The sequence below is a fragment of the Eulemur rufifrons genome, chromosome 8, assembly GCF_041146395.1.
Source record: "Eulemur rufifrons isolate Redbay chromosome 8, OSU_ERuf_1, whole genome shotgun sequence".
NCBI classification, from domain to species: Eukaryota; Metazoa; Chordata; class Mammalia; order Primates; family Lemuridae; genus Eulemur; species Eulemur rufifrons.
The window spans coordinates 85,576,566-85,593,460 of NC_090990.1; the positions used below are offsets into that span (position 1 = coordinate 85,576,566).

Sequence of the window (16,895 nt, forward strand, 5' to 3'; positions counted from 1 at the left end):
ATCACTAAAAATTCTCCTGAAATTCTCTAAGAAATTCTCCAGTTGTCTTTCTAACACATAGCTAAATTGTATTTGTTATCCTTTTTTCCTAAGGCAAAAAATGAGGTATGAATCCTCTTCTGCTTCTGAACATGAAGGCAGATGATAGCCTTGTTTGACTTCAGCTAAGAATGTGTGTCAGGTGACTATAATATTTTGCCACTCTGCATGTCCTCAAATGACTTGAAGAGTGCTGCAAATATTGATTTTTGAGGTTCCAAATAAGTTTTAGTGAGTAGGAAACTTACAAATGTGGAACCTGTAAATAATAAGGATCAACTATATTTTAACACATTGACTGCCACACTAGAGAAAAACAATTTTTTTCCTTGGGGCCACAGTGTTTTATCATGAAAATGGAATAAAAAGTTCAAAAACAATATGATCCTTTCTAATTTAATGAAAAATTTGTTATTTTTTATTGTTTTCTGTGTGTGAGTTATATGCAACTTGAAAAATAGTTCACGTGGGTCAAGGTAAAGAGATGTGTGAGTTACATATGCTTCATGAGGTCCTGGGCTCAAAACTAGCATGAGTTAAATATTAATATGACTCACATGGCAGTTAATGTATTAATTGTGAAGGTGAGAAATTTAATGCATGTAAATATGTATCTATTTTTTTTCTCTTTTGGATTTTTGTTGATATTCTATTGTTTGGCCCAAGTTATTATTTTCTAGTTTCTAAAATCAGGTTTTTAAGGAACTTTTTACATTGAATCACCACTGTGATTTCAGCTTAGTACTGTGTAAATTGATTTTATTGTTCACTCTTAGTTCTTTATAGAGTTAACTTCCCTGTGCCTGAGTATTTGTTTTTTTTTTTTAGACACAGTCTCGTTCTGTTGCCTGGGCTAGAGTGCCATGGCATCAGCCTAGCTTGCAGCAACCTCAAACTCCTGGGTTCAAGCAATCCTTCTGCCTCAGTCTCCCGAGTAGCTGGGACTACAGGCATGTGCCACCATGCCTGGCCAATTTTCTTTCTATATATATTTTTAGCTGTCCAGATCATTTTTTTCTATTTTTAGTAGAGACGGGGGTGGGGGGAGTGGGGTGGGCGGTGTCTCACTCTTGCTCAGGCTGATCTTGAACTCTTGACCTCGAGCAATCCTCCTGCCTTGGCCTCTCAGAGTGCTAGGATTACAGGCGTGAGCCACAGTGCCCAGCCCTGAGTATTTGTTTTTAAATTTTGACTCTTCTCATGGTAACTTGGGATATATATTTGGGTAATTATATATCATATGAGTGATCTGTTAATAATTTCTGAGTTATTGTCCAATTGAGAAGGACATGGTCATGTACATACATAGATATGGGGTTTTCAGGTTTTGATCTTTCTTTTTCTCCCGGGGAAAGTTAAAGGATTGATCTATAATAATCTGGCTTTTTAGTTTTTCAGAGGAATGGGTTAAGTTTGAGATTAACTTGATTCTCCTTGGCCCTTCCCACCCACCTTCCCTCTTTTCCTCTTTGTAAATAATTAAATAATTCTTTTTTTTTACTCCTTATTTTACTATATAGGACTTAAAAATATATTTTTACTAGGCTATATCTAGGTGTTGGCATGTTTTAATTAATTTTTCCTTTATGCTTAAAAATCTATACATGTTCAGATTCAGATTTTCCTTTGGTTTAGAAAAACTTCCTTCTAGTATCTTTTTGAGAGACATAGTATAATGGTTAAGACCACAAACTGAGGAGCCAGATTGCTTGATTTCCAATTCCTGCTACAATACAAGTGACTTTGGGCAAGGTTCTTAACTTTTCTGTGCCTCAATTCACTCATCTGCAAAATGGGGATAATAATAGACTTACTTGAAGGTAGAATTAAAAGGGTTTATATGTAAAGTGCTAAGAATAATATTAATATTTGGTATATTGTAAGAATTCTTTATCATCATAGCCTTCTGTATTATTGTTCTCACTTAAGTTCATTGTGTTTTCTTCTTGTGGAATTATTGTTTATTTAGATTACCTCTTTGGGATCTGATCATATTTCTCTTCCCTTAGCATTTATATTTCTTAATGCTTTCATTCTTTCTGGGAAAATTTTTCGAATTTTTAAATCTTCTCTCTTAATTTGATCTACTGAGTATCTAATCTGCTGGCCAGATCTGCTGTGGTTTTCATTTGGCAATCATGTTATTTTGTCTCTGCAGTTTCTCCTAATCTTTGATTGTACTTCTTCATAACTTCCTGCTCAAGTTTCATGTTTGTAATCCTCTCTTGAATTGTCCTGAAAACATGAATGAGAAAATTTATAAACTTGGTTTCCTGTATTTTATAGTAAATCTATTTTGGAAAAAATTTACAATCATTATTCAGGCTAGTGTCTATAATTTGAATTATGGTATTTTTTTGGATGTGAAGTTTTTTCCTGCTCATTTTTATAGTGGAAGGTCTCTGCTTGTCTAGTTTTGGTTTTGATATGAGGTAGAATTTGAGATGTATTGTAACAAAGATGGATGTGATTCTCTTTTTTGGAGACAGAGTCTTGCTCTGTTACCCCAGCTGGAGTGTGGTGGTGTCATCATAGCTCACTGCAACCTCAAACACCTGGGCTCAAGCGGTACTCTGCCTCAGCCTCCCAAGTAGCTGGGACTATAGGTGCGCACCACCACACCTGGCTAATTTCTCTCTCTCTCTCTCCCTCTCTCTCTTTTTTGTAGAGCTGGGGTCTTGCTTTTGCTCAGTCTGGTCTTGAACTCCTGAGCTGAAGTGAACCTCCTGCCTCTGCCTCTCAGAGTGTTAGGATGACAGGCGTGAGCCACTGTGCACAGCCCAGACCAAATCTTTGATTTAACACATTAACTGCCCTGTTAGTTGTATTTAACTCACGCGGTTTTTGAGCCCAGGGCCTCATGAAGCATATGTAACTCTTGTCTCTTAACCTTGGAAGGTGAACTATTTTTTAAGTTGCACATAACTCATGCACAGAAAACAATAAAAACATAACAGATTTTTCATTAAATTGGAAAGGATCATTTTGTTTTCAAAGTTTTTATTCTGTTTTCATAATAAAACACCATGGCCTCAAGGAAAAATTGGTTTTTCTAGTGTGGCAGTCAATGTGTTAAGTGAAGGGAGGTGATATTTCTTTCTTTTCTTTTTTCTTTTTTTTACATATATTCATAGCAGCTTTATTAATAATACCCCCAAACTGGAAACAGAACAAAACTCAGCAACAAAAAAGAATGAATTGTTATATGCAAAAATAAACAAAACTCCAAGGGATTATGCTGACTGAAAAAAGTCAGTTCTAAAAAGTTACATAGTATATGATTCCATTCATGTAACACTGGAGAAATGGAGAACACTTTACTAGTTGCTGAAGTTAGAAAGGTTTGAAGGGGACCCCTAAGAGAGGTATGTGGTTATAAAAGGGCAACACATAGAATTCTTGTGGTGATGAACTGTTCTGAATATTGACTATGGTGATGGATATGTGAACCTCTACGTGATAAAATGAATCAGAAATGCACATATACTAAATAAATGAATACAAATAAAATTGGGTCGATCTGAACACATCTGTGGATTGTATCAATGTCATTATCCTAGCTGCTGCTATTATACTACAGTGTTGCAAGATGTTACAATTGGGGGGTAACTGGGTAAAGGGTACACAGGATCCCTCTGTATTACCTTCTACATCTACATCTTACAATCTATAATTATCTGAATAAAAACTACAATTAATACCAAAAAATTATAAAGGTATTAAGTATACGATACCTTATGCATTTCATATCCACATTAAAAATTATGAAAATATCACAAAAGTTGTTAAAAATATATTTCTTACTATGTGAGTTCCAATTGGCAAACCTAACACACAGAATTTCTTTTATATAGTACACTGATAATTCACAACTATCTTAAGGATGATTTTTAAAGTACAAGTACCTTTTATAGCATACTTGCAAAGACAAGGTCTCTTCATATCTTTAACGTAAGTGACTATCAGTCAGGTGCAGTGGCTCATGCCTATAATCATAGCACTCTGGGAGGCCAAGGCAGGAGGATCATTTCAGGCCAGGAGTTCAAGACCAGCCTGAGCAAGAGCAAGACCCTGTCTCTACTAAAAATAGAGAAAATCAGACAGGTGAATAAAAATAGAAAAAAATTAGCCAGGCATGATGGCACATGCCTGTAGTCCCATCTACTTGGGAGACTGAGGCAGGAGGATTGCTTTACCAGGAGTTTGAGGTTGCTGTGAGCTAGGTTGATGCCACCATGGCACTCTAGGGGAGGTGATATTTCTTGAAGCCCCGGCAATGTCTGATCCAGGATTCTTAATATCCTAGAAAAGAACAATAAATAATAATCACTAATGTTTATTCATTTTTTTAAATGTGGCAGGCACTGTGCTTTTACATGCATTGTATCCTTTAATCTTTTCTAACAACTCTAAGGTAGATATTATCCCTCCTGTTTTAAATGTAATGAACTTGGAATTTAGAGATTTACTCACTTAAGGTCATAAAGCTGATAAATGGTGTAGCCATGATTAAACCCAGGGGTATGTGTGTGATTCCAGTGGCTGAGGGCCTAATAGTTAGGCTTTAATGGCCTCTCATCAATATACCAAAGGACTTGAACTCTTACAAGTAGGTGTAGGGTTAATTCCAAACTGATACATGGCCCTGTGTCACCCATAATGGTCAGTGGAAGATGTGTTCAGATGCCTCTTGTTGAAAGAATTCCTCAAGGTTCCCCTTAATATATTTGAAAAACCACATAATTTGTTCCCTTTTTAATTTTGCTCATTCACAAATAACCCTTCTTATTGCCGTACTACTTGATAACCCATTTGTTAAACATAACAGAATATAGCTGATTTCTTGCTTTTTAAAACTCGATTGTGGTCTGTGTTACAGTATATAGATATTCTTGGAGTTCTGAGCATGTGACTGGCACCTTTTCCTGGAGACAAGAGAGCCCCATTTTATATGACTGTGTTTTCAGAGTCTATGGTCCCTATCACAGAAGATATACCCAATAATTATTGGTTGAATGAATGTTATGTATATTAAATTAGATAAGTAAATTCCATTGCATTCCTCCAGGATGGGCATAAAGTGGTTGAGTATGTTTATTACAATCAGCTGAAAACCTTTTTCTGCCATACAGATTCTTATTATGACTTAGAACCACTGTTCTAAGATGTTGAGTGTATTTGGAGGCTCTAAAATGATTGAATAGTTTTTGGTAAATAATTGCTGCTTTTCCTGATTTTTAGATGTTCATGCTGTAATGATCAAAATGTTCAAATCCATAATGTGTTTGGTTTAGATATTGTTTGTAACAGACAAAGAAAGGCCATTTAAGAGTTTAATAAGGTAATAAGTACAGTATTATCTAGTTCATTATGGAGGTATTTTCTGTATTAAACCAGTCCCACAATGACTTTGCACATTATGATATTAACTTTGGCCTTTAGAGTGGGAAAGACATATAAAATAAATAATCCCTAGATTCAGGGACCTGACTTAATGAGAACAAATTTAGAACAGGTGAATTTTCAAACTCTTTGAATATGGGATAGTATTTTGATTTCTTTGATTTAAGATGATTGATGAGGTTACATGAAAATAAGTCTTTCTAAAATGAAATTATCTGTAGTAATCGAAAAGGAAATGAAATATTCTGATCAAAAGGGTGCCTTGTAGGCCGGGCGCGGTGGCTCACGCCTGTAATCCTAGCACTCTGGGAGGCCGAGGCGGGTGGATCGCTCAAGGTCAGAAGTTCGAGACCAGCCTGAGCGAGACCCCGTCTCTACTAAAAATAGAAAGACATTATATGGACAACTAAAAATCTATATATAGAAAAAATTAGCCGGGCATAGTGGCGCATGCCTGTAGTCCCAGCTACTCGGGAGGCTGAGGCAGTAGGATCGCTTAAGCCGAGGAGTCTGAGGTTGCTGTGAGCTAAGCTGACGCCACGGCACTCACTCTAGCCTGGGCAACAAAGTGAGACTCTGTCTCAACAAAAAAAAAAAAAAAAAAAAAAAAAAGGGTGCCTTGTACTATACTGGGGGATTAATGATATAAATGTAATATTTTAAAGTTCATATTAGCAAAGAAAGTAACAAAAAATTTAATGCCTTTCAGTATAAACACTTAACATTATGGGACATAAAAATTATGGGATATATCAGGCCTGAATTTTAAGATATTTTACCTACTTTACTAATAGGGTCTTAAGTCATATATCTTTTTTTAAATTAAATTTTAATAGATTTAGGGGTACAATTTGAATTCTATTACATGTCTAAATGGTGTAGTGGTAAGAGTCTGGGCTTTTGGTGTACCCTTCACCTGAGAAGAGTACTCTGTAGGTAATTTTTCATCCCTCACCCACTCCCACCCTCCTCCCTTTTGAGTCTTCAGTGTTCACTCTGTATGCCCTTGTGTAGCTATATTTTAGCTGTCACTTTTAAGTGAGAATATGCAGCATATATGTTTCTGTTCCTGAGTTACTTCACTTAGGACAATGACCTCCAGTTCCATCCAAGTTGCGGCAAAAGACATTATTTCATTCTTTCTAATCACTGAGTAGTATGTCATGGCGTGTATGTGTATGTATGTGTGTATATGCATGTGTGTATCACATTTTCTTAATCTACTCATCAATTGGTAGGCACTTTGGTTGATTCCATATCTACAATGGTGAATTGTACTACAGTAAACATACAAGTATAAGTATCTTTTTGATACAATGATTTATTTTCTTCAGGATAGATACCTAGTAGTGGGATTGCAGGATCAAATGGTAGATCTACTTTTAGTTCTTTGAGAAGTCTCCATACTGATCTCTGTAGAGGTTGTACTAATTTACATTTCCACCAACAGTGTATAAGTGTTCTCTTTTTATTGCATCTCTGCTAACATCTATTATTTTGGGGCTTTTTAGTAATGTCCATTCTAATTGGAGTAAGATGGTATATCATTGTGGTTTTAATTTGCATTTCCCTGATGATTAGTGACATTGAGCATGTTTTCATATGTTTGTTGGCCATTTGTATATATTCTTTTGAAAATTGCCTGTTCATGTTATCTGCCCGCTGTTTAAGGGGTTGTTTTTTTTTTCTTGCTAAGTTGTTTGAGTTTATTGTAGATTCTGGATATCAGTCCTTTGATGGAAACATAGTTATGAATATTTTCTCCCATTCTGTAGGTTTTCTATTTACTCTCCTTATTTCTTTTGCTGTGCAGAAGCTTTGTAGTTTAATTAAGTCCCATTTATCTGTTTTTGTTTTTATTGCATTTGCTTTTGGGTCTTATCATAAATTTTTTGTCTAGACCAATCAATGTCCAGAAGAGTTTTTCCTAGGTTTTCTTCTAGGATTTTTATTGTTTCAGGTCTTACATTTAAGTCTTTAATCCATCTTGAGTTAATTTTTGTATATGGTGAGAGGTAGGGATCTAGTTTCATTCTTCTGTATATGGCTGTAAGTTTGATTCTTTACAGAAAAAGTTTGCCAACTCTGATTTTCCCAGCACCATTTATTGAAAAGTGTGCCCTTTCCCCAGTTTATGTTCTTGTCAACTTTGTCGAAGATGAGTTGGCTGTAATTATGTGGCTTTATTTTTGGGTTCTCTATTCTGTTCCGTTGATCTGTGTGTCTATTTTTATTATATATGCTAGTACCGTGGTGTTTTGGTTACTATAGCCTTGTAGTATAATTTGAAGTCAGGCAATGTGATGCCTCCAGCTTTGTTCTTTTTAGTTTGTGTTACTTTGGCTCTTTTGGCTCTTTTTGGTTCTATATGAATTTTAGAATTGTTTTTTCTAATTCTATGAAAAGTGACATTGGTACTTTGATAGGAATTATACTGAGTATGTAGATTGCTTTGGGCAGTATGGTCATTTTTACAATATTGATTCTTCCAATCCATGGGCATGAGATTTTTTTTCCATTTTTTTGTTTCTGATTTCTTTCATCAGTGATTTGTATTAAATAGTTCTCCTTGGAGATATCTTTCACCTCCTTGCTTAAATTTATTCCTAGTTTGTTGTTGTTGTCATCATTGTTTTTTGTAGCTATTGTAAATGGGATTGAATTCTTGACTTGGTTCTCAGCTTGGTTGTTGGTGTATAAAAATGCTATTGATTTTTGTACATTGATTTTATAACCTGAGACTTTGCTGAATTTATGTTTCAAATCTAGGATCCTTTTGGAGGAGTCCTTAGGGTTTTCTAGATATAGATCATATTGGCAAACAGAGATAAATTGACTTCCTCTTTTCCAATTTGAATGCCCTTTATTTCTTTCTCTTGTCGGATTGCTCTGGCTAGCACTTCCAGTACTGTGCTGAATAGAAGTGATGAAAGTGGGCATCCTTGTCTTGTTCCAGTTCTCAGGGGGAATGCTTTAAACCTTTCCCCATTCAGTATGATGTTGGCTGTGGATTTGTCATATGTGGCTTTTATTATTTTGAGGTATGTTTCTTCTATGCCAAGTTTTTTGAGGGTTTTTATCATGAAGGGCTGCTGGATTTTATCAAATGATTGTATGGTTTTTGTTTAATTCTGATTGTGTGGTGAAGCACATTTATTGATATGCATATGTTGAACCATCCTTGCGTCCCTGGGATAAAACTCACTTGATTGTGGTGAATTATCCTTTTGATGTCCTGTTGGATTCAGTTTGCTAATATTTTATTGAGGATTTTTGCATCTATATTCATAAGGGATATTGGTCTGTAGTTTTCTTTTTTTATTGTATCCTTTCTTGGCTTCTTGAGCCATATGTTTTAGTGGAGGGAATTTTATTCATACATTGTTCCTCAATTCCAAAGCATTCTCTTTTAAAAGATCTGTTCTATTCATTAGTTCCTTAATAGTGTGTTCCTCCAGGATTATGGGAGCCAATTTAATATTTCTAATTATCTCTTACAAATCTTAACTTAAATACAGCAAAGTTTATTCTGGGTTTCCATGAGTCTAAAATTTATGTTGATGGTTCTGGTCTCCCCTTCCTCATAAAATGGCTTGGGTACATTGCTTCAGGGAAAATAACACTGAAGCTGGTTGAGGGAAAATTGAAAAACCCATAAAGAAATAATAGCTGTTCTTACAATGATTCTGAAAAAATATTTTCTTAGATTTACTCTAGTGATTATTCATAAGAAACAAATATGAAATGTATAGTTTTAAATCCAGGTATTTATCTAAAGAGACAATAAATGTTAATTACAGTAGTCATAAATGTAATTGTTTTCATTAAGATTTGAGATTTTTGTGGCAAGTAAGAGTAAGAGGCCAGTCAAAAATCAAATAAAATAGGTACTTGAGATGTCTTTATAAAAGTTCTTACTCAGGTGGTAGCTAACAATCTGGTATTCCTAGAATGTGAAACACATATTCTTTGGCAAATTAGCAGAATAAATAGACATAGGAATAACAGTTTCTGTTCCTGATAGGAAAATTTTATACCTTTTGTACTTGACTTAGTCCATTAGATTATTATCTCCAGTTAGCTGAGTGTGTGTTAATTTTTTTTAAATCTATGGATTAGTAGGTGGGTGGCTCACAATTTCTTTTTTTTGCCATAAATCCATAGGATAATATCATTTTACTAGAGTAGATTTAATCAACTGGGGAGATTGTTCGAAGTGCTTCTAGAGATGGTATAAGTTATGTTTTGAAGATACAAATTTTGTTGTATCTTGTTTGTAGTACCTTAGTACTTCTAATATTTAAATTTTCTATGCCTTTTTTATTTTTTGTTTGCTTGATCTTTCTGGGATTAAGGTAGCATTTGTTTCCTGTTATATTTGTTTTCTACTCAAATTAATCCTTGTACTTTTAAGAATTATGCTGCAATGTTATTTGATACATAAAATTTTAGCTATATTCTTTTGTCTCTGTTGATTACATTTTGCATTTATATAAATGACTTTTATAGAATAAAAATATGGTGCCTTTTACCTTGAGAAAATATGAAAAGTCTTTTCAATGTGTCCCCCTTCTGTTCTAGTCATCCAAATCTGAGTTCACTGTGGATTTGCTTGTTTGGACAAGTTTCTTTCCTTGTCTTCTCAGTAGCAACCACCACGGTCATTGTTTTAGATGTCATTTTTTTTTGTGTTTGTGTGTTTCAAAAGGAAGTGCTCACTTTGGTCACTGATTTCTGTTTTAATCTGCTCCCATTGTTATTTATGGTAGTTTATAGAAACTATTCTTTAGTTGTGACACGTGTTTTATTCTTTCATCATTTGTTTCTTTTATTTAGGTGCCACATAGTGTGCTAGATGCTGAAGGGAATGTATGCTTGTGGTTTTTTGTTTTTGTTTTTTTGTTAAACTTACTTTCCATGATATTATTACTTTGCTTTTTAATTCTTTTTATTTTGGTGAATTTGGAGCACAAAGTCAGGGAGAATAATGTAACTATTCTCATGACCTTTTACCAACTTCAGCAATTATCAAAAGATGACCAGTCTTGTTTCCTCTATGTTTCTACCCCCCAATCCACTTATATGAAGCAGTCCCAGACAGTCATATCATTAAATCTGTAAATATTTCAGTATGTATAGCTAAAAGTCAAGGATTCTCTCATAGCCATATCACCATGCTCACACTCTCAAAATTATCAACAATAATTTCTTAAAATCATTATGTTAGTGTTTTCATTTTCCTTGCATAAATGGGAAATTTGGAAGGGAAGTCTCTAATATTTAAAGTTACTTTGTCTTTTTAAAAAAGTTGTCTTTTGACCGGCCGTGATGACTCACGCCTGTAATCCTAGCACTCTGGGAGACCAAAGCGGGAGGATCGTTTGAGCTCAGGAGTTCGAGACCAGCCTGAGCAAGAGTGAGACCCCGCCTCTACTAAAAAAAAAAAAAATAGAAAGAAATTAGCTGGACAACTAAAAATATATAGAAAAAGTTAGCCAGGCATGGTGGTGTATGCCTGTAGTCGTAGCTACTCGGGAGGCTGAGGCAGAAGGATTGCTTGAGCCCAGGAGTTTGAGGTTGCTGTGAGCTAGGCTGATGCCATGGCACTCTAGTCTGGGCAACAGAGTGAGACTCTGTCTCAAAAAAAAAAAAAAAAAAAAAAAAGGTTATCTTTTGATGTCTTATTATACCATAAACCTTTAGAAGTTGAGGAGCATGTGCTGGTTAGTTACTCAGTGAAAGAAACTGTTAGCGCTCTTATCATGTTCCTTTAATGACAGAGTCCTGATCAGGCTGTTGGGTACTAGATGACCTGAAATTTCAGAAACTTTTAATCTACTCATCTTAGATATTTATTTGTTTATATAGCAAATATTTAACTCTCTGATATGTGCTATGTACTCTTCTAGGTGCTTGGGTTACATCAATGAATAAAACAAAGATTCTTGCTTTAGACAATGCTATATTCCAGTGAAAGAGACAGGCAATAAACAGTAAATACAATACAAAAATAAATTAGATTATATGTTAAAAAATAAGTGCTCTGGAAAAGAAGAATAAGTAGAACAGGATAAAGGGGAATTGGAATTTGGTGGTAGTGGGAAGCAGTATTAGATAAAGTGATCATGGCAGGTCTCTCTGGAGGATGAGATTTGAGCAAAGATATAAACAGAGGACTAAGGATGGAAGTCAAGCAGATGTCTGAGAGAGGTGTTCATTGTGATGGAACAGCATCCTTGGAGAAGTGTTCCAGGCTTGTTTGAGGAGTTCATTACAGCTGGAGTTGAGTGAACAGTGGGAGAATTGTAAGAGATAGGTTACAGAGGTAAGATAAAGTGGGGTCGGGGGAGTAGTGAGGAGGGCTAGTTTGTAACAGCAAAGAACCCTGGAGAGCAAGTGGCAATGAAATCACGAAAGGCATTTTCCACATCTTCTTGAGAATTGAATATTTTTCCTTATGAGAAGTGGTCCAAAGCCTGGAAGAAGTGGTAGTCAGTTGGTGCAAGGTCTGGTGAATACAGTAGATGATAGAGAGTTTCCAAGTCCAGCCCCTATAGTTTGAGCAGCGTTGTTTGTGTAACATGTAGTTGGGCATTAGCTCACAAGAGAATTGGCCTGTCTCTATTGACCAATGTTGGCTGCTTAATTGCATGGATCCTCATCATGTTATCCAGTTGTTTGCAAGAGACATCTGCTGTAATTGACTGACCAGGTTTTATAAAGCTGTAGTGGATAATATATCAGTGCTGGACCACCAAACAGACACCATTAGCTTTTTTTGACGATTATTTGGTTTTGGACTGTGTTTTGGCACTTCATTTTTATCCAGCCATTGTGCCGAACACTTGCGATTGTCAAAAAGAATCCATTTTTCATCACGTGTAACAGTACGGTGTAGAAATGGTTCACCTTTTGTTGTGACAGCAAAGAAAGGTAAGCTTTGAGATGATTTCTCTTCTGACGCTCATTTAATTCATGTGGAACCCATCTGTCCAGCTTCTTTATGTGGCTGATTTGTTTCAAGTGGTCCAATATTGTTGGAATAGTAACGTCAAACCTTGCTGCTAAGTCATGTGTAGGTTGAGATGGGTTCACTTCCGCTATAGCTTTCAGCTCGTCATTATCCACCTTGGTCACGGGTCACCCATGCAACTTATTTTCAAGATTAAAGTCACCAGAACGGAACTTCTCAAACCATTGATGTACTATGCATTCATTAGCCACATCCTTCCCAAACACTTTGTTGATATTTCGAGCTCTCTGCGCTGCATTGGTTCCACGATGGAACTCATGTTCTAAAATAACACAAATTTTTGACTTATCCATGTTTTCACAAAAATTTCTCTAAAAAAAAAATTTGAAAGATAATCACAAGACAACACATGCATTCGATTCAAGTCTGAGGATGTACCTACACCATAAAAATAAAACAAGAAGTGTCAAAGTGAAATGTCACAGATATCAATTGTCAAACTTAGTACTTAAGGAAATTGGACATTTTATACTTAATAAACTTTAGTACCAGATATGTAATGCCTTTGAAGGTCATTTGGTTTTTATTGAGTATAATGGGGGAGTTGTTGGAGGATTTTGATCAGAGGAATGACAGGATCTCAATTAAAAGGATCACTCGGGCTGCATTTTTGAAAATAAACCATAGGAGAGCAAGTAAAGAAACAGGAAGACTAGTTAGGAGGCTTTTAAAATAATGTAGGTAAGAGATGATAGTGGCTGGGACTGAGTAATGACAGTGGAGGTGGGGAGAAATAGGTGATTGCTGGATATGATTTGAAAGTAGAGCCAAAGAAATTTGCTGACTAGCTGTAAGGAGTCTGTGCGTGTGAACAGTGACTCAGCTTTTAGTTCATAGTTTCAATTCAGCAAGACTTGCTCTCCCTTTGCTTTTGTAAACATATGACGTTATATAATTTCATAGAAAGTACATATAAAATTTTAGGCATGTCATAATATTTCCTAAATATTAACTTCTTGAGATCTTTTTTCTTCTGAGTGTTTTTTTAATCACTGATCAATTCATTTATTTAATGTAATGAATTTACTTCTTTTCATTAGGAAAGTAAGAGAATCACATTGCTGAAAATTTGGGAAACCCAGAAAAGAAGAAACCCACCCACCATCATTTGGTAGGTACATTTCTTTGCAGTTTTTCCCTCCCATATGTTCTCTTTCAGTTATTTTTAAAACTATGTAATTAAACCTAGGAAAATCTCATTTTGCTAAGTGGAAAAAAAGTAGCAGGATACTTCTGAGTGTTTTTATTTTTGTTTGTTCTAATTGGTCATTATGTCTAAGTCAGCTGTGACTTGTGCAGCAGAGTTTGAAAATCCTTTTATTAGGATTTTAAAACATTTTCCCCCATATTTTATAACTTTTCCTCATAAACATTCTGCTGAATCATTTTATTGAAAATATTAGGAAGTAGTCTCAAAGGTAAACCCTCTATTTTTTGTTGTAAACTGTTACCAAATCAAAGAAAAATGCCTTTTCTTGAAATATAGTTAATTTGAGGGGTTTTCATGAATTTTAACTTTTATATGGATCTCTGTGTTTTCAGATTTTCACTGATTCTGTATACTAGGCAGATATAAATGCATACACACATACATACACATATGCACACAAATATACACCATATGCCAAGAAGCCTATGAGTGTGATGTATTTGAATTTCTTCTTCTGATAGGCTACAAGGTATTAAGTCAGGTATATCTGAGTAAATACTCAATGTTCTAGGAAACCCAGAAGGCTCTGTGCTTCAGCGACATAAGTCAGACCTTTGCTTGTAGGTTTTGATGGGAAAAGAAAACGAAATAATTTAAAAAATCATTTTGCCTTTCTTCCTTAGCTGTGTTGGTATTATACTATATCTTCTTGGGCAATGGCCGAGGCTCCCCTGACTGCTGATCTTGTTTGAATCAAATAGTTGAAGAGGATAATAGGGAAATCCTAGTCTTTTCCTTAGCTTCAGAAACCATGTTTGGTTGCCAGGTTTATGAATTTATGGTTCCTACCTTGAGTCTCTCCATGTTAGAACCAACAAATTGGGTAACTTCTCTGTTAACTTCATGCCAGTTATGTAGGATATGCAGGGTAAACATTCACTCCCTTACCTTCTTATTTCTGCTTGGTGTAATACTTCAGTATACTTTTACAGAGTGCATTATGTGATGGCAGAAAAGATAGTCAACTGGAATCAAAATGTTATAATAGTGTAATAATTTATCAGTCCTTGGAAAGGGAATATGCTAGTGAATATGTTTCTCAACTGAGGGCTTAGAGATTCTGCTTCTGATTCTGTAACTTTTTAAGGAAACTAATTTCTTTGTGCCTTAACTTCTTTGCCCATATTATATTTCTTCTTCATATACGGATATATTCTAAACATAACAAATTGATTTATAGAATTTTTAGAGCTCAGAGGTTTTAGAGATCAATTAGCCCAACCTATTATTTTTCAGATAAAGAAACCAGTGTGTTGTTCATAGAGATGAAATGCCTTTCCTATGGACACACTGGACCAGATTCAAGATTTTTGACTATTGTATGTGCATTGTGCAGCATGACATAACATAATACTATACTATACTGCCTTTTGCAAGAACTAGATGGTGATCCAAAAATCAGAAAGCTTTTTTTTTAAATGTTTTTTTTAACACCAGTTGGGGGGGTGCTACAGTTATGTGGGCTCTTTACTGTCTATGTCATGTGAAGGATTTTTTTCACTTTGATCATAAATATGCCTCTACCTGTTGAATACAAAGCTGATCTTCAGTCTTTTTTTTTTTTTTTTTTTTTATTTCATCTTATTGTTATGGGGGATACAGAATTGCAGGTTACATACGTTGCCCATGTACCGCCTTTCTCCCCAAGTCAGAGCTCCAGGCATGTCTGTTCCCCAGATAGTGCGCGTTGCACCCATCATGTAGGTATATATCCCTCCCTTCCCCACCCCCCCTTCCCGAGTCAGTACCTTCTAGCATTACCATTCCCCAAATGGTGCGCAATGCATTCATTGTGTAGGCATACACCCATCCCCTCCCCCACCCCCCACCTCAGTCTGATATCCGATTGGTGTCGTTCCCAGATGTGTATTTAGGTGATGATCAGGGAAACCAATTTTCTGGTGAGTACATGTGATGTTTGTTCTTCCATTCTTGGGATACTTCACTTAATATAATGGGTTCCAACTCTCTCCAGGAGAACCATAGAGATGTCGTATCTTCATTATTCCTTATAGCTGAGTAATATTCCATGGTATACATATACCACAGCTTACTAATCCAATCATGTATTGATGGGCATTTGGGTTGTTTCCACATCTTTGCTATTGTGAATTGTGCTGCTATAAACATTCGGGTACATGTGTCTTTGTTGCAGAATGACCTTTTTTCCTTTGGGTATATGCCCAATAATGGGATTGCTGGATCGAATGGCAGATCTACTTAAATCTGTTTAAGATATCTCCATGATGCTTTCCACAGGGGTTGCACTAGTTTGCAGTCCCACCAGCAGTGTATGAATGTTCCTGTCTCTCCACATCCACGCCAACATGTGTTGTTTTGGGTTTTTCTGATAAAGGCCATTCTCACTGGGGTTAAGTGATATCTCATTGTGGTTTTGATTTGCATTTCTCTGATGATTAGGGATGTTGAGCATTTTTTCATATGTTTGTTAGCCATTCTTATATCTTCTTTCGAGAAGTTTCTATTCATGTCATTTGCCCACTTTTTGATAGGGTTGTTTGATTTTTTCTTGCTGATTTTCCTGAGTTCTAAATAGATTCTTGTTATCAGTCCTTTATCTGATGTGTAGTATGCAAATATTTTTTCCCATTCTGTAGGTGGTCTGTTTATTCTCGTGACTGTTTCTTTGGCTATGCAGAAGCTTTTTAATTTAATCATGTCCCATTCATTAATTTTTGTTGCTGCTGTGATTGCCTTGGGGGTCTTCTTCATAAATTCTTTACCTAGGCCAATGTCTGTAAGAGTCTTTCCCACATTTTCTTCTAGAATTCTGATTGTATCACGCCTAAGGTTTAAGTCTGTTATCCACCGTGATTTGATTTTTGTGAGAGGTGAAAGCTGTGGGTCCTGTTTCAGTCTTCTACAAGTGGCTAACCAATTCTCCCAGCACCATTTATTGAATAGGGATTCTTGTCCCCAGAGTATATTCTTTCCCGCTTTGTCAAAAATTAGGTGACTCTATGAGGATGGTTCTATATTTGGATTTTCTGTTGTGTTCCACTGATCCGTGTCCCTGTACTTGTGCCAGTACCAGGCTGTTTTAAGAACCACGGCCTTGTAATATAGTTTGAGGTCTGGCAAATTAATACCTCCCATTTTGTTTTTGTTGCTTAAAATTGCTTTTGCTATACGGGGTCTTCTCTGGTTCCATACAAAGTGTATAATTATTTTCTCTACGTCTGTGAAGAA

At 35.7% G+C, this 16,895-nt stretch overlaps 1 protein-coding gene across 1 annotated transcript in view; it reads left to right on the forward strand.

The window, feature by feature from the left end:
* RABGAP1L (RAB GTPase activating protein 1 like) overlaps nucleotides 1-16,895 on the forward strand; it is a 654,847-nt gene that overhangs the window by 36,685 nt on the left and 601,267 nt on the right. Inside the window, exon 2 of the mRNA XM_069480240.1 lies at nucleotides 13,516-13,586. The gene's annotated coding sequence lies outside the window, so the exon portion shown is untranslated. The remainder of the gene's footprint in view (nucleotides 1-13,515; nucleotides 13,587-16,895) is intronic.